The 18,685-nt window shown below is 47.5% G+C and overlaps 1 pseudogene; it reads left to right on the top strand.

Annotated features, from left to right (window-relative positions):
* Positions 1-10,192, top strand: part of LOC134433393 (zinc finger protein OZF-like) — a 498,900-nt pseudogene extending 488,708 nt beyond the window's left edge.
* Positions 10,193-18,685: the final 8,493 nt, after the last annotated feature.

Below are 18,685 nucleotides of genomic sequence, written 5' to 3' on the forward strand. Positions count from 1 at the left end.
CCAGTGTAGTACTCCAGTTATGTGAGTCATCCCACCATGTTTCCGTGATGGCAACTACATCATAGCTCTGCAGTTGCACCATGGCCTCCAGCTCTTCTTGTTTATTGCCCAAACTGCGTGCATTGGTATACATGCACCTCATCTGGGCTACTGAGTTCACCCCTATCTTAGCCTTGCAATTCTTGGGCCTGTTTCCAGATAGCTCAGCTGGTTCCCCTTCCCCCTTCAAACTTAGTTTAAAGCTCTCTCAATGAGGTCTGCCAGTTCATGAGCTAAAAACCTTTTGCCCTTAACAGAGAAGTGTACCCCATCTGGTTCCAGCAGAGAAGATGCTGTAAAAGTTCCGCCATGATCAAAGAATCCAAAATTTTGCCGGTGACATCAACCCTTAAGCCACTTGATGATACGGATTCTTCTGTTTCTTTCATCATTTTCCGCCGCCACCAATGGGACTGAGCAGAACACTACCTGTGCTCCTGCCCTATCAATTACCTGACCCAGTACCTTGAAGTCCTTTCTAATTGCCTTGACACTCCTCAATCTCATCACTACCAGCCTGGAGTATCAGCAGTGGGTAATAATCAGAGGGCTGAATCAGCCCAGGAAGTCTCTCCGTGATATTTTGTACCCAGGCCCCAGGGAGGCAACAGACTTCCCTGTGGGATAGGTCTGGTCAACATATGGGGCCCTCAGTTCCCTTCAGGAGGGAATCACCTCTAAATGATGCTCCACTAAAGATAACAGCTGGTGCTGTGGATAAGTATTGTAAACTTTACCATCATATTTAGTTAAAGCTATCTGTAAAGAAACAGAATGCTTAATTCTCTATTTAAGATATTAGTTAGCTAATGGTACTACAATTGAATATGGTTCATGTCTCTAGAATTCTAATATTCTCTCACTACATTTCATAATCAAATGAGCAAAAAGTTCCAGTCGAGTGGTAGTAGTTCTAGATTGTTTTACAGGTAAAAATACTCATTCTAAAATAACAAAAGGATTAGCTTGAGTTTTAACCTATTGATAAATCAAGGCGAAAGGATGCTTGGCATAATTGCCATCTTCTTTGCTCTGGTTGATGATCATCAATTGAACTGGAACATCTTCAATCAGATGATGTGCATGTGAGGTAGCAACCTTTGTGGCAATGTGATCTAAGGCTTGCTGTTGTTTCATAATCTTGGGTCCGGCGTTCATCTGCTTGAGACGAAGTACTTAAAAACTGTATTAATGGTTCAAGTTCTTTGTTAATTATCTTACATATAGTTCTAATCTATTAAATATCTTCTACTAACTTCTGGATATCATGTACAGTTTTAATTTCAGTGGTAATCATGAGTTTTTGTGGCTTCACTACAGACTGATCAATCTGCTGCTTGAAATATTTCTAAGGAGCAGAAGATTGCACCTTATCAGGAGCAATTTTTATACTCCTTTCTTCTAGCAAAACTGTCATGGTTTTTAGAAGAGTTACAGAGTCTAATTATTTTCCAGCCACTAATATATCATCCATGTAGTGATAGATGATATACTCAGGGAATTGCTGCCAAACAGGTTCTAATGCCTAAGCCACATAATTTTGGTACATTGTAGGGGAATTTTGCATGCCTTCGGGGAAACAAATCCATTCATACCTTTTGTAGGGTTCTGCCTTATTGATAGATGGAACAGAAAAGGCAAAATTACTAGTGTCTTCTGGATGCAAGGGGATGGTGAAAAGACAATCTTTGAGATCAATGCTCAATAGATTCTATGACTCAGGTATCATAGTAGGAGATGGAAGACTAGGTTGCAAGGCACCCATACTTAGAATTACTGCATTAACAGCACGTAAGTCATGTAGCAACCTCAATTTCCCACTCTTTTTCAGGGTGGTAAAAGTTGGAGTGTTTCAAGGGCTAGTGGATGGCTTTATGTGTCCTTCCTCAAGCTGTTCTTGCACTAATTGTTGGATTATGGGGAATTTTTCCTTTGACAGCGGCCCCTGATCAATCCACACAGGTGTATTAGTGGCTAAGCTAATTTTGAGGATTGGCTGCCCCCCAGTGGCCGCTGCTAGAAAGGCTGTGTGACAATGGTAGCTTTTAGTTGACTTAACAGATCCCCACCAAGCACACCTAGTAAAGAACCAGGAGTTTGCATGACATAAGGCCTTGTAGACACATTCACTCCATCTGGGAAAGTAAAAGTAATTACTTCCCTGCTCATCTGAGTTGCCTGAGTCCCTCCAATACCTGCAATGCCTAAAGTAGGATTGACCAATGCCCAAGTTTTGGCCATATTGTGTTTGAAATTATGGTTACATCTGCTCCAGTGTCAATTATGAGTTTCTTTGTAATAGAATCACCATTAGGATGATGATGTGTCAGGGTTACCTGTTTGTCTGGTTTACCTCTTGTGATGTCCATGGCCCAATATACTTCTGGTTTACCTGTGGAAACAAAACTTCCTGTTCCCCATTCCTTGTAGCCTGTACAGGGGACACAAGGCTTAAAAGGAACAAGCTGAGCAATTCGTGAACCTTTGGTAATAGATACAGGAGGGAAAAATGTTCTGACCATAATTTTAACAACCCCTTGATAGTCTGCATCAATAATCCCAGGAATTACATCCAGTCCCTTTTTACTGGCAGATGATCTCCCTAACAGAAAAGCACTAAGCCCATTCCCCACGGATCCTTTTACATTAGTATCTATCAGGTGCACAGCAGAGTCCGTCTATTGCGGTTTCTACATCCACTCCAGCGCTTCCAGGAGTTGATGATCTGAGTGAGTAAAGTCCTCCTCCTCCTCTGTGGGAGGCTGAGCTATCCAGGCAGCTCTCCGTACTTGCTGTGTGATGCCCGGAGAGAAGGCGTTCCGAGACCTGTTTCCCTGGAACTGACATTCTTTAGTATTGTGGTTATCTTTTTTTCAGATAGAACAAAATTTTTTCATAGTTGTAGAGTGACACTGACTCCTAACATGTCTGATTTTACCACATCCAAAGCACTTAATGTTCTTTCCTTCAGCTCCCTTTTGCAGTAAAGGGAGCAATGGTTTTAGAACCATTAGAACCATTTAGAACCATTAGAAAGCAATGGTTTTACTGCATCCTGTACTGCAGCAACTACATAAGCTGCTTTTTGTCTCTCTGTAGTTCTAGCCATGAGTTCCAGCATTTCTGTAACATCAGCTCCCTTCTTTATTTTTCCCAAAATCTGTTGAATTTTATCATTAGCATTGTCAAAAACAAACATATTAAACGATTGTACTTTTGTGTCTGAATCCAAATAAGGATGATCATAGATAGCTTCTTGCAATCTGTCTACAAATTTATCAAAGTCCTCATTCATTCCTTGGCGAATCTGTGTAAAAGACTTAGTGTGTAATCCATCTGGAAGTGCAAGGATAGCATTATATGCTAGTTGTTGATTCATCTGCAAGACTTGATCAATGCTCCTAGCCTGGGCAGTGGCAGTAGCCCAGGGCCCTTTGCCAAATAACTGTTGTGCTGTTAAACCATACAGAGGATCACCCTGCACTCTAGGTGCTTCCTGAGCACACTTCTCCTCCCAGCTTTTATGAAGCATCACCTGCCGATGGGGTGGCATTATGAGTCTTATTAGGGTATACACATCAGCTGGAATTAATATGTTAGATGTAAAAATATACTGCAAAAGTGACTGTGCAAGTTGGGATTTTAAACCAAATTGTGAAATTGCAGCTCTTAACCTCTCTAAAATCTCCTAGTTGAAGGGTTCCCAAACTCTACCTACAGCATTAGTTACTACAGGAAAAGCTTCTACATCATTGGAGAGAAAAGTCCCTTCTACAATAGCTTCTGGAATAACTCCCTTCCACTTTTGTTTCTGAGCTTCTTCTATTCCAGGGTCACATTCCAACTCTAATTCCACATTCTTTACAGCATGAGAGAGAGGATTTTGTCTAATCAGCTCGAATGCTGCCTCAGAGACAAACCTAGAGGGTGGTAACCGCTTTCCAGGTTGTCTGTCTGAACCTGCTATCATTGGCAAGTCCATTTTCTCAAAAGAATAGTCTCTTTTGGGGACAACTGAATCCTTTTGTTGAATTACCAATTTTTGCAAACTGTCCACTAAAGACTTTTAATCCTGTTCCATAGAAGTATTACTCATAATAACATCTCCTTCCTTATCCTTTTCACTTTCAGCATGTTTAGTTTCTAAGTTACTGTTATCAATAGTTTCTTCACTCTGAGTACAACTGTCCTTTGGTCTGCAGCCTAAGCCCCCAAAGAGGCAGCAGCTTCCTCATTCTCGCTCTGAGCTGGAGGAGAAGTCGGTGTAATGCTCCATTCTGAGCTGAGGGTTTGTTTGCTGCGTGAGAGAATGTCTAAGGTGGTAGAAAGCAGTTGCTGAACTGAAGTTACTGGAAATGCCTGAGGCTGTTCTGACTCAGAGGCAAGGGCTGCACATGCCACAGCAGCAGCTTTCCTCTCTGCCTTCAGGGCATCATAACATCTCCATGATAATTTTCCACAAAGTAGCATATTTAGACACCTCTTTTGCCTCACTCCCGCCAGATGCAGTACAGTCCCACAACATCCAACCCACAGCTTCCCATGACGAAATCTCAAAAGCAATCTTTGCTCCTGTGTAGAAAGCGAGGGGAGACGAACCATCCTCTGATCAGCATCGAACTCCAATTTATTGATCCAGCATGCACATTTTATAACCGTGTTAATTAAGTTCATACATATTGCAAAACCCAAGCTCATCATTGGTTACAGATTAAACACCAACCCCTCCTTTTGTTTTCAATACTTGTGGTTTGTTATTGAAACCAAGATTTGTTTTCTCACCCTGATATGAATGGTTCTCAAGGCCTTCATGTTTGTCACTTTTGCTTTCCCAAAACTTATCCAAGGACAAGATATTTACTTGTTATTAAAAAACAAGCCTGAGAACTCTGCTGTTTAAGAAATGTGGGAAGCATGAGGCCCTGAGGTATCACAATGGATGGTTCCATGAAGCCACAGAGCTTCACACTCTCCTCTTGGTTACATGGATTCTACAAGACCCTGGAGTGTGACAGGGCCCCTATAGTCCCATGAGTCTCCAGAGTGTCACAATGTGCCCAGGAAGCACTGCAGTGTGACAATGTCCCCAGAGGCACTGCAGTGTCACAGAGGAGCAGCACTGGAGTGGGCACAGCACCAGGGAAGGTTTGGCAGTGTTCCCATGTGTGTGAGACAACAATGGTGGCAACACCAATGTTCCCCTGTCTATGATACCACAGCGGTTCCAAACTGAGCATTCCTCTCTCTGTGACACCACAGAAGTGGCAGCCCTAAATCCCTTCTCTGTGACACCACCATAGTGGAAGTCACAATGTTCTCCTCTCTTTGACACCACAGTGGTTACAGCCCCAGTGTTCCCGTCTCTGTGACAACACGGCTGTGCCACCCCTCATCCCCCTCTCTGTGACACCACAGAGGTGGCACCCCCAGCGTTCCCCTCTGTATGACACCAACACAATGGCAGAACAAAGATTCCCCTCTTCATGAGAAAACAGTGGTGGCAGCCCCAACGTTCCAATGTCTCTGACACCACATCGGTGGCACACCCAACATTTCCCTGTCTATGAAAACACAGTAGTAGCAGCCCCAATGTTCCCCTCTCTGTGACACTGCAGGGTTGGCTGTCCAAAGTTCTACTCTCTATGGCAGCAGCACAGTGGCAGTTCCAACATTCCCCTCTCTGTGACACCTCAGCATTTGCAGCCCCAGTGTTTCCCTGTCAGTGACATGACAGCAGTGGCAATACCAATGTCCCCCCTGTCTATGACACCAAAGCAATTGCAACCCCAGTGTTCCCCTCTCTGTGACACCACAGGGGTGACTCCCCCAGCATTCCACTCTCTGTGATACCACTGAGATTGCAGTCTCAACATTGACTTCTGTATGACAAAACAGGGGTAGCAGCCCCAAGGTTCTCCTGTCTTCGAGCCCACAAGGATGGCAGCCCCAACATTCCCCTCTCTGTGATACCACAACAGTGGCAGCCTCAGCATTCCCTTGTCTGAGGAATCAGACCAGAGTCAGCCCCAACATTTCCTTCTCTGTGACACCATAGATGTGGCAGCATCAAGTCCCCCTCTCTGTCACACCACAGCAGTAGAAGACCCAGAGTGCCCTGTCTGTGACACCACAGCTCTGGGAGCCCCCACATTTCTCTCTCTATGACTCCATGGTAGAGGCAGCCCCAATATTCTCCTCTCTATGACAATACAGAACTGGTGGTCCCAGAGTTCCCATGTGTATGATACCACTGTGGTGGCAGCCCCAACCGTCCCCTCTCTGTGACACCTCAGTGATGGCAGTCCCGGTGTTCCCTTCTATGACACTGCAGCAGCAGCCACCCCAACATTCCCCTCTCTCTGACACCACAGCTATGGCAGCCCCATTGTCCCGGTCTCCGTGACACCACAGTGGTTGCTGCCCAAACGTTCCCCTCTCTGTGACACCTCAGCTGTGGCAGCAGCACTAGAACAGAAGCAGCAGCCGTGGAACACCAGGGGAGCAAGGGAGGAGCAGAGAAGGAACAGTGGAACAGTGGGAGATGAGCGGTGTTGGAGCAGCAGAGGAGCAGCAGTGGAAGAGCAGACGAACCGTGCTGAAAAGCACAGCACAGCTTTTGAGCAGCAGTGGAGTGAGCATGGAAAAGGCGGAACAGTGGTGACACAGGAACTACAGCCATGGAATGGTGGTGGCACAGGAACTACAGCCATGGAACAGTGGTGGCACAGGAGCTACAGCCATGAAAAAGTGGTGGAATGGCCCCGCAGCTGTGGAGCAGCGCCTGAGATGCCGAAGCTGCGGGACACAGAGCGGCTCCCAGCGCTGTGTCCTGCAGGAGCCGGCCCCGCACACACCAGAGTGATGCCCCTCAGGCTGACCCAGAGCTGGGGCACAGACAGGAATTGCTGCTCGGCTGTGCAAGGCGTGGATCGAGTGCATTTACTGGTGGCCTGGGGGTTCGAACCTGCTGCTTTTGTGCTGTTGGGACCATTCCAGTTCATCTGAAGTCATGAACTCAGGAGAAACTTGGGACAAAAGGAATCAAAGTGCCTTCTGTCCTGCTGTCTGGGTTTGGAAAGACAGGTGCCTGCTAAGGAAGGCAGGAGCCTCTCCTGAAATGGAGAATGTGAACCCTCCCCCTGGGAATTACTATAAATTTTAAATTAATGTGGTCTCAGGTAAAAAATATGGGAGCAGGAAATAACATTTATGTAATAGGGAAGAAAATAAAAGGATAAAATCAACAATGCAGTAAACTAAAAAAGCACTTACAGAGTCAGAACACAACCTGACATCCTGTTGGTCAGGCTGTTGGTAGCAATCCAAGTGGAAATGTGGCTGCAGTCCTCCTGGAGTGGCAGATGTGGTTCTGTTGGAGCAGGGCTCCTGTAGAAAAGGGTGTAGTGTTGCTCAGAGGATCCAATGGAAGAAGAGGCAGCTGCTGTTCCTCTGGGAAATCCAGTAGAGAAGCTGCTGTTCCAGAATCTCCAGATTCTATCTGGCTAGAATGATTGGCTCTTCCCTCTGGGCGGAGCATCTCCCAATGGGATGCTGTAGTTCTCATCAGCCATGCAGTGACATTCAATAGTCTGTTATCAGCAGATGTGCCCCCCAGAGGGAGGACTGTTTGTGGAAGAGATAAGGAAAACTGCCATACAGATGGCAAATAGAATCCATCTTGCCTGCAATCTGGGACACCTGCAGAGAAAGACATCTTGGTAGAAGTTTAATGATTTCTGATTTGGGAACCGAAGTGGGTCAGTTATTGGCCTGTGGTTTGTTCTCATCCAGAAAGATGTTCCAAAGTACTGCAATGTGGCATTAAAAACCAGGAACATTCCTCTTCATCTGGATATTGCACATGGACTACAGAGCTATTTGTGGTCATTATGATAGGAAAAAAAACTGGAAATCTTTTCCTGATTTCACTCTTTCTTCCTGTCTCTGGGATTAGGCCTCCAACACTCCCTGCAGGTCTTCTTTCCATGATCTGCTCTTCTGGAGTTGGGATGTGACAAATCAGCAGTGGGAAGAGGGAGGACAATGGACCATCACAACTGCAGACTCTGTTTTTATGGCCTCTGGATTTCCAGTGCTTAGAAATTGTCATGTTTTAAACTGTCTGAACAAATCCCACATTTTGCACTTTTTCCCTGGCAGAAAACCTTCCTTTGTGCTATTTAGGAACTGACCCTGGGAAACACCTCATTGCCGATGCTTTTCTGTTGGTTTTGCAAAGAGATGACAAGAAAATCAGCACAAGGGGCAGGGATGAGGGAAAGGGAAGAAACAATTCCTTTCTTTTCTCTTCCTTGTAGAAACTCTCCTCTAGAGGTTGTGCTTCAGCCGGAGACTTCCTAGGCCAAGGGCTGAGGGAAGCAATTCAGCTGAGGCAGTTGAGACATCTCCTCCCTGGTCTGTAGCCCTGGGGCTAGCAGGGGACACGGGTGCCCCCCTTGCAGCCCTTGCACCCCCTGGAATGGGGAATTCTTCCTGCCTCTGCCAGGCGCTCATGATCCTGGCATTAGCCCTGGCCTGGCTTCTCCTGCTCTGAGCTCCCTGCCATTGCTAGTGCTGGAGGGCAGCAGGGAGGGATTCAGTGCAAACCTGGGAGGTGCCAGTGGGCTCAGAGATGGCTGCAGGTGACAGTGACACAGTGGCGGGAGGTGCAGATGGACACAGGGACAAGACAACGCCTCTGGGAAAACCTCTTGGAAATTTGGGGGACTTGGAGTGTAAAATACACACGAACACAGACACAGAATACTGCAAAGCATTTCCCAGCTGTCTTAGGTTGGACATGGGGGATGTATTCTATTCCTATCTGATGGGGCAGTTATCTTCTGTTAATTGGGCACTTTTCTTTATCTCTTCCACAACCCATCCTCCCTCCCAGGAGAAATCTTCTGTTAATGGGCCATTGAGTGCCACTGCATGACTGATAAAATTCCATCATCCCATTGTGAGAAGCTCCGCCCAGAGGGAGGACCGAAGCATTCCTACCTGGATATAATCAGAGAGCTGGAAGACCAGAGTCAGCCTTTTCCACTGGATTCCCAGAGGAAGAGCAGGCGCAAAACCACCACCACTGGACCTTCAGAGGAAAACTCCACCCTCCTACAGGATCCCTGCTTCAACAGAGACACACCTGTCACTGCAGGAGGAATACAGCCACCATTTACTGGGACTGCTACCGCCACTGCGCCCCACAGATTATCAGGTCGTATTCTGAATCTGTTAGCACTTTTTCTTTGTACTATTGCATTTATATTTTAATTTTACTGCTAAATAACTTTTATTCCTTTTCCCATATCTTTTGCCTTAGAGCCACATAATTTCAAAATTATAACAATTCGGGGGGAGAGTGTTTACCTTTTCCATTTCAAGGGAGGCTCTTGCCTTCCTTAGCATACACCTGTCTATTCAAACTGAGACAATGGCTCAGGACTCCCAAGCAGTTTTGGAGGAAGTCAGTGCCCCTTTCCCCCTCTCTCCTGCTCCATCTCCCAGCCCAGCACGGCTCCCAGCTGCAGGACAATGCCGCTGCCAACCCCGTCCTGCCAGGGATGCACTGGGGGGATCTCCTTCTCCTTCCCTGTGGCACAGAGACAAATTGCATCCTGTCCTTGTCCTTTCTCCCACAGGCAAGAAGCTGAGGATGGAGACCAGGGAGGACAAATCCCCACAGCAGAACCTTGTGGAAAAGGCTGTTTTGAGCGGCTCCAAAGCACAGGACTCCAACAGAGACAAAAAGCCCTCGAGATCCCACAGGAGGAGGGGCTCCAAATCCAGCCCAGGGTGCTCTGAGGAGCAAAGACCCACCCTGTGCCAGGAAGGTGGAAAGAGTTTCAGCTAGAACTCGGAGCTGGTGGTGCATGAGCAGCTTCACAATGGGGAGAAGCCCTACAAGTGCTTGGAGTGTGGGAAAAGCTTTTGCCAGAGCAATTTCCTGATCCACCACCAGATGATCCACACTGGGGAATGGCCCTACAAATGTGGGGGATGTGGGAAGGGCTTCAGGTGCAGCTCTAAGCTCGTCATCCACCAATGCATCCACACCAGGGAAAAGCCCTATGAGTGTTTTGAGTGTCCAAAAAAGTTTCACACCACCTCCACTCTCCTCAGGCACCAGCAGATTCACACAGAGGAGAGGCCCTTCTACTGCCCCAACTGCAGGAAGGGCTTCACCCGCAACTCCCACCTCATCACCCACGGTGCATCCACACTAGGGAGAGGCCCTACGGGTGTCTCCAGTGTGGGAAGAACTTCACCCAGAGCTCTCACTTGATCAAACACCAATGGAGGCACTGGTAAGGGAAGCTCTGCAAATGCCCCAACTGCAGGAAATGCTTTGTGCACTGCTCCAGCTTCATCCCCCATTGGAGTAGCCACATTTGGAAGAACCCTGGTGATCCATGTTCCCTGTCATTAATGCTTGAAAGAGTCCTGTCCCTTTTCCTGCCCCTGCCAATGACATGATGTGGGTCCAAGAACATGAGGGTCTGGCCATGGTTGCGTCATTATATTCTCTCCCAAATCAGATCATTGCTAGGGGTAGGAAAGGGATTCTGTCTTCCCCAAGGAGAAGGGTGTCCTTTCCAGGCAGGAGTGAATATGTGGCCGGGAAGAGACAGTCAGTGGTGTTGCAGTTTTCCCTGTAAATAGTTTTTCTGATCTCTACTGTTATCAGTGTTGTTGCTGTTCCTGTTTGTTCCTTATCTCGTTGCTGTTCCCAATAAATTGTTCTTATCCCAGCCCAGGATCTTTGCTGTTTGTGCTTTCAATGGGAGGCGGGAGGGCAGCAAGGGCAGTGCGGTTTTAGCAGGAGCAGGAAATTGGGGAATCCCATTCCTGAACCCCAGCCCGTGGAAACCGAGCATCCCAGCTGACCCCAGCCTTGGTGGCCATAGCAGCAGCCTTGGGAGCGGGTCTCCCAAGGGGCTGTGGGAACCTCTTCCCTCTGGTGCCCAGGGACAGGAGTGGAGGGAACGGCTGCAGCTGAGTCGGGGCAGGCTCAGGTTGGATGTCAGGAAAAGGTTTTTGCCCAGAGGCTGCTGGAGCCCTGCCCAGGCTCCCCAGGGAAAGGTCCCAGCTCCAGGGCTCTCTGAGCTGCAGCAGTGTTTGGACAGCGCTGCCAGGCCCAGGCTGGCATTGTTGGGGTGTCCTGTGCAGGGCCAGCAGTTGGACTGGAGGATGCTGATGGGTCCCTCCCAGCTCAGCCAATTCTGTGGTTCTGGGATCCCATGAGCCTGGGGATGGGGGGGCTGAAAATCGTTGCCATGGCAATGAGCTCTGGCTGCAGGCCTGAGCTGGTGTCCATGGCAACCAGCCCTGGCATGGGGTCTCCATGGAGCTGCCGAGGGACTGACCATAGCAACAGGGGGTTTGTGATGGTTGCCATGGAAACTGACCATCGCAAAAGGGAGCTGGTGATGGTTGCCATGGAAAAAGACCATAGCAAGAGGGCACTGGTGATGGTTGCCTGCTAAGGATCAGATTTGTCACAGGCCCTCAAAGGGGTTCCATAGGGACTTTCCAAGAGTGTCCAGGCTGTTCCAGAGCTGGAATGTCACAGGCAGAGACAGGGGCTCCATGGAGACCTCCCAGGGCTTTCTGGGGATGGTAAAGAGCCCTGTGGTCAGAGGCAGTCACAGCCATGCCATGGTGACACCCCAGGGCACCTTGGGCTGCAAAGGCACCGATCTGTCACAGGCACTCACGGGGACTCCAAAGTTACATCCCAGGAGTCCCCAGGCTGCCAAAGAGCCAGGACGTCCCAGATACTCACAGGGGTTCCTGTCATGGGCACAGTGGGATCTTCAGGCAGAGTTTATTAGAGAAGATCCTCTTGGGTCTCGAGGTTCAGAAAGGAGCCCCAACAGCCCCCGCAGATACCAAAATGTCACCATTTAATCAGAGATAACACAGACTCCGATCACAAGTCTAAGGGCTCAAAGTCACCCTTTTTTCAATCCTCTTCTTTTATACCTTAATTTCCTAGAGGTGGACATCATTGGTCATTTAATCAACACATTTCACATGATTGGCTAATTAAGACAACACTCTTCATTAAAAACTTTATGGAAAAAACAACCTATTACAAATATTGTCATGGTGCCAGTTATTGATGTTTGTTTTATGCTGGGCCTTTCTGGGGGCTCTCTGGATGTGGGAAACCCTCCTGTAGCAGTTCTGTGCCAGGTAAAAGGAGATGCACACGACTTTTTTTGTCTTCATCTTCTTGTTTATTGTTATCTTCTCTAAAGTTTTGCATGCTGTGTATACCAGGTTCAGCAAGCTGGACAAACACCTCAAAATGGCTCTAAAATGTATGGTTTCAAGGTCTTTTAAAGTTGTCTTACCCAATTAACTCTTACAACTTACATTATTTCTACTTATTGACCAATAACTCATCCCTTGACTGTCCACGTAACCTCTGCACTGTGCTTTCCTTGACCAATCACCCTGTGCCACCAACACTGCAGAAAATTGAGTAGATGAAGAAGAAGACAGGGACTACATCCTAATGCCTCCATCTTGATTCCTATCTACATCATATTAAAAATCCCAAAATCTAAATTTCTCACCCAAGGGACATGCTATACTACCCTATAATCTATTTCAGACTTTGGTAAATTGTAATCTGTCTCAAAGTCCTGGAAGTCCTCTCCATGGGGGAAGGTTAAAGGCAGTGTTTCTGTGGGGGTCAGAACCCCTCAGAGCAGACAGAGAAATATTCCCTGTGCCCTGGATTCCCACACATTTAATCTAAAAACCTTTAACCCTTAACATGTGAAGTTACCAAAAATGTTCCAGGTAAGTAGGATTAGAAGGAGAAGAAATAGAGAACAACAGAAAGACAGAAGATCCATAGAAAGACACACACATAAGTACCAACTGCTGGGGTTTCAGCGTCACTAACAGAGAAACCCCAGGAGAAGGCAGGATCCAGACCATGGGCTGGCCTCATGATCTGGCTTTTAACCCCCTGGGCCTTCATGGGCCCGCCCCTGGGGTGGGACTGCCAATTGCTTGTCCAGTATGAGCCAGAGTAGCACGAGCTGCTGGTGTGTGATTGATTGACAGCTCAGCCAATCAGGGTGGGATTAGCACAGCATTTGCTATGTGATTGACAGCTCTGCCAGGATAGGGCTGGGGGCAGGGCTCTATCCCACCACAAACCAAGGCCTGACCCAGCCCTGGCCCCACACAGGCATTCCGAGCATCCCATCTCATCCAGCCTCTGACAGCAACCATGGTGACACTATGGAACCTCATGGAACCATGGGTCAGTTCTGACAATGGAGATCCAAGGAAACAATGGTGAGACTGTGGAATCCAGGAATCATGGAATCAAGGAGATCATTGTGCAAATCATGGGCCCCATGGAAGCAAGGATCAAGGATCCAACTGTGGTTTGATTGTGACTGATTTAAAATAGAAACAAGGAGCCATTGTTTCACAGCGGGGCTGCATGGGGCCAATGGACCCTTGTGACTCTGTTGGGGCTCATGAAACCAAGAAGCCATTGTGACATTTCCAGACCTCATGGAATCAAGGAGAGCATTGTGACAGTGTTAGGACCCATAAAGTCAATGGAACATGGAACAGGTCTTCCTGGTTTGGACTCCTGGAGGCTGTCTGAGACGTCCCACTGAATTTGACATGTCAAGGGCCACTTCCCATCTGACTGTGCAGCACTGGGGCTCTGTGCTTTTATTCCTATGGGAAAGAACTGTCTTTCTTGTCTAGGCACCCATGGCCAAAACTGTGATTCCGTGTCTAAAATTCTCTATATCCAAGGGTTACTCCTGGATGAAAGCTGCCCATACAGTCAAGTCTGGCTATACTTGGCCTCTGGTGACTGCCTCTCATCTGCCCCTGTACCACTGGGGCTCACTTGTTTCCTTCCTATGGAGGCCATTGTGACACTGCAGGGCATTGTGGAACCAAGGGCCATGGTGACACTGGAGGCCCTTGTGGAACCTGTTACACTGTAGGAACTTTTGGAACTAAGGGGAACATTGTGACCCTGCAGGGTACCATGGATCCAAGGGGCCACTGTGACACTGTGGGGCCTCGGGGAACCAAGGACATCATTGTGGCTCTGTTGGGCTGCATGGTCCTAAGGAGCCAGTGTGAAGCAGCAGAGCTTTGTGGAACCAAGAGGCCATTGCTGCATTTCAGGGCCTTGTGGAGCAAAGGGCCGTTGTGATTCTGCGAGGCACCGTGGATCCACGGAGAGAATTGTGACATTGCAAGACCCGGGGAATCATGGAGACCATTGTGACTCTGCAGGGCCTCATGGAAGAAGGGTCCATTGTGACACTGTGGGAACTTGTGGAACCAAGGGAATCATTGTTGCACTACTGGGCCCCAATGGAACCAAGGGGCCATTGGACACAGCAAGGCTTCAAGGAACCAATAGACCATTATGACACTGTGAGACCTTGTGGAACCATGGAGACCATTAGGATCTTTACGGATTTGTGTAATCAAAGGGCTATTATGACACCTGAGGGCATAATGGAAGCAAGGAGCCATTGTGACACTGCAGGGCCCAGTGGAAGCAAGGGAACATGAAATAGGTGTGGCTGCCTTGGTCTCCCAGTGGCCACCTGACAGGTCTGTCTGACCTTGGAATGTGGAAGGCTGCTCCCATCTGCCCCTGAAGCACTGGGGCTCTGGGCTCTTCTTTTCACTTTTTACAGGCAGCCATGGCCAAAATTTGGATTCCACCTCCAAATTTCTCTGTATCCAAGAATTGCTGCCAGACAAAATCTTCCAGGAGAGACAGGTCTGGCTGGTCTTTGATTCCTGAGTGCCAGAATTCACCTGTTTTCCAAACACTGGAAAGGGCTCTGTGCTTTGCTTTGTATGGAAAAAATCATGCTTCTCCAGGCATAAAATTCTGAAATTAGGATTCCACATTCATAATTTTGAATATCCAAGTGTTGCTCCAAGCAAACCTGCAGGACAGAAAAGTCAGTTTTGCCTTGGCTTCTGGTGGTTGCTGTTCATCAGCTCCTGAAACATGGGGCCTCCGTGGCTTCCTTCCTATGGAGACAATTGTGACATTGGGAGCCTTGGGAAATGAAGAGGCCATTGTGAAACTGCAGAGCACCATGGATCCAAGGGACCATTGTGACACTATGGAGCCTCGTGGAACCAAGGACATCATTGTGGCTCTGTTGGGCCACATGATCCCAAGGTGCCAGTGCAAATCAGCGGTGTGGTAGTTAGCCCAGCTGTAACTCAGAGTCAGTCAGATTTTACCCTAAAAGAATTGGGCATGAGTTTCAAGCCCTGGGAATCATTTGTTTAACATAGGGTGAGTTTGAGAGTTCCCCCATAAGCCTTTAGTGTTGCTGCGCTAACTTGTCCAAGTGTCGACTCCCCTATTGGTTACTTGTTTCCCCTATATGGTTGTTGTTCTAGTTTTCTACTCCCAAATGTACATGTTGTTGCTTCCCCTTTGACTCAGGTCTTTGGATCCTGCCCCTCATACTGTTCTCAACTTCTCCATGTTTATTGTTTTTCACCCCGTTATTAAAGTTCCTTTTAAACAACTCCATTGATTCTGCTCCTTTTCATTTTTGCCACCTTCACCCTGAAGTCAGGGAATGAGAGAGGTTTGTCACAGCCACCTTCATTGTGACATTTGGCCCCCGAACAGGGACCTGACACTCAGGAATCCCTGTGTCAGTCACATCAGCTGGGGTTATCTGGTGGATAGGCCAGTGCTCCCTGGGATTTTGGATTCATCATTGTTTCAAGGGACCTTTCCCAGGATATGCAGGGACAATGACGATTTCACCTGCATAGGTTTGCAGGTGGATTTAGGGAAATGCAAGACATTTAGTGCCCATTTTGCCATTGTGCCATTGTGTTTTTACAATATGCACCCAAGTCCCATAATTGATTTGGGCTGCTCTGGTGGCTCTTCTTCATAAGGCAGTGTAGAAGCCCATCCAACAATCCTTCATTTTTTGCCTCACAATTGTCATGAGAAAAGACTACCGAAGGGTTAAAACTGCTGAGCCAGTTGGGAAAGAAAGTCTCCTGCTTATCTAGTGTGTTCACAAGTGATGTTTGCAGAACACGCCATGCTGTACTCGAAGGGGGCATGCTGCCCTTTTCTGGACAATTGAACTGGACTTTCTTCCAAACTCCTGACCTGGCTGGACTGAACTCTGGGGTGGCTCCTCCCTGCTCCGTGAGAGGACCCCTCTTGCCTGTCTTCAACCACTGTGACGGACCAACAGAGATGCAAATCCCCTCATCAAGGAACCAAGAACCCCTCTGGCACCCAAGAATCCCATGGCACCCCCATGGCACCCCCCTGGCAACCTCCTTCCAGAGACTGGGACTGTACTCCCTCCCAACTCAGGGAGGGGGAAAAACCTAACGTACCTGTGAGCATTTGGCCATGAAAACAATGGAACTGTCTCACCCCCTCCTCCTGTTCCTATTCTTCTCCCCTCCATGGAAACCTAATTTCAGCCACCCTTCCCCCAACCAAGATATATATTGGGGTTCGGTTCGACTGCCTTTTGAGTACTCCCCAAGACGTATACCAGTGAGTTTCGGCGGCGGGACCCCAAAGACATCACGTTTTGGTAGCTATACCCCATTCCCTGACCTTCTTTCCTCCCTTTTTTCCTTGTCTTACCCTTCTCTTCCCCAGATCCCTTAACCAAACGCATATTTAGCTGTGGTTATAATCAATAAAATTGCACCTTGTTGATTTGTTACTGCAAAATCCCTGTGCCTTTTGTTGGTTATTTTTGCACTCAAAAATCATTCGTCACCCGTTCATTTCGGGCGGACCTTCACAGGCAGAGAAAGAGAAAAATGGGCAGCCAAAGTAGAAAGGAGCATATATGGATGCTTTAATTCTCACTGATCATGACAAATTATTTTCAAAGAACGAATTGAATTTAATCACAAGGTGGACAATTAAAATTTTTCCAGACGCCTCTGCTAATGAAATCCATACCACTGAATTTTGGGACTCAGTGGGAGTTAAACTGTACAACTTTTGATCAAAAGGGGCCCCATTGCACCCCACATACTCCCCATCTTCAACACCACCTTCACCAGGAAGCAGTGTGTTGAAAACACAAATCCATTGGTCACTCCTACCTCAGGACCTCCCCTCAAACCTGCCTTTCTCAGACCTTCCACGGCGGTCCAAGATGGTGACAGCCACACGGTCTTGGAGCATCATGCCCTGGAGACTCAAGATGGAAGGAGCCCAAATGTGGCTTGGGAGACTGACCATCCTCCCTCCATTCTGGCTCCTCCACTTCCTGCTACCACAACCTTCTCTTCCACCCTGAATGAACCTCCAGACTCCACCCTCACAATTGTGGGTCATGTCCCACTCTTAATCATTCCACCTCCATCCTGGGCCATGCCTCCAGAACTCCACCCTAAAAGTCCACCATCCTAAATCAAGGGCCTTCCTCCTCAACACCTGACAAAATGGCAGTGCCCTTTGCCTCACCCTCCAGCAACAATATAACCCCATGATCAAAGATACAAAGCCCAACTGTCACAGTATTTCTAATCCAAATGTTTCTGCTCCAAGTTATTCTTCCTCCCCAGAAGACAGTTTGGACTCCTCAGATCCACCTCACCCCTCACTCCCAGAAGATCCCTAGGAAAGGAACAAGACTGGCAAATGGTCTTGAAATTCCTCATTGCCTCAGGATGTTATGAAAGAAGGGGGCAGAACCCCAGGTATCAGCCATTGGTTTAATTGGTTTCATTCCTAGCCATTGGAGGAAATCAAGGAGCTGTGTAGGGCAGCTAAAGACCATAGGAAGGACTGAGCTTGTTTTAATGGCCTAATTAGGTCCATGTTTACAGCACATGTCTTAACCCTCTATGAGTTAAAATATATTAGGACCATGTTGTTATCTCCTACAGAATACACCCTGTGGGAAGGGGGATGGAAGTGTTTACTAAATCAATTAATAGCAGACTATGCTAATAATGAGGCAAGGGCAGAATTGACAATCAACCATCTAGCTGGAGAAGGACAACACAGCCTATAAGATGATCAAGCAGCAGGTATCCTCAGAGAAGTATTGGATTATTAAAGAAAGCCATTAAAGAAATGGCTTTGCAAGTTTTAATCCTGGTATCGGATGGTAGCATCCCCAATTTGGACTACCTTGGGTGGCTGCAGCTAAAGCTTTAGGACAATTAGACCATCTGGGGTGCCTGTTAAGTAAGCAAGCCAATGCTATCTCCCTTGCATTGAGTGGCCTGCTCTCAGACATAGAGACCATCAGACATGCCACCTTGCAGAACAGCGATAGAGTTTTTACTCTGGGCACATGGGCATGGCAGTGTAGACTCTGAGGGCATGTATTGCATGAACCTCTCCAGGCACAGTGAGTCAATCCACAAGAGCATTCAGGTACTGAAGGGTTAAAGAATCTTCAAGTGAAAAACAAAGTCTGGTTCAATAAACTCTTCCAATCCAAGAGACTAAAGGGATGGATAATATCTAGCTAAAACAGGACTATTAATTCTCTTAGTTGTTGTTGTATTATTAGTTGTCCCATGTTTGTTTGGATGCTTTTAGAAAATCTTACAAAATTCTTTCAGTTTCATCTTTGTTGTAAAACAAAAT

This window comes from Melospiza melodia, unplaced genomic scaffold, assembly GCF_035770615.1.
Source record: "Melospiza melodia melodia isolate bMelMel2 unplaced genomic scaffold, bMelMel2.pri scaffold_18, whole genome shotgun sequence".
Lineage (NCBI taxonomy): Eukaryota > Metazoa > Chordata > Aves > Passeriformes > Passerellidae > Melospiza > Melospiza melodia.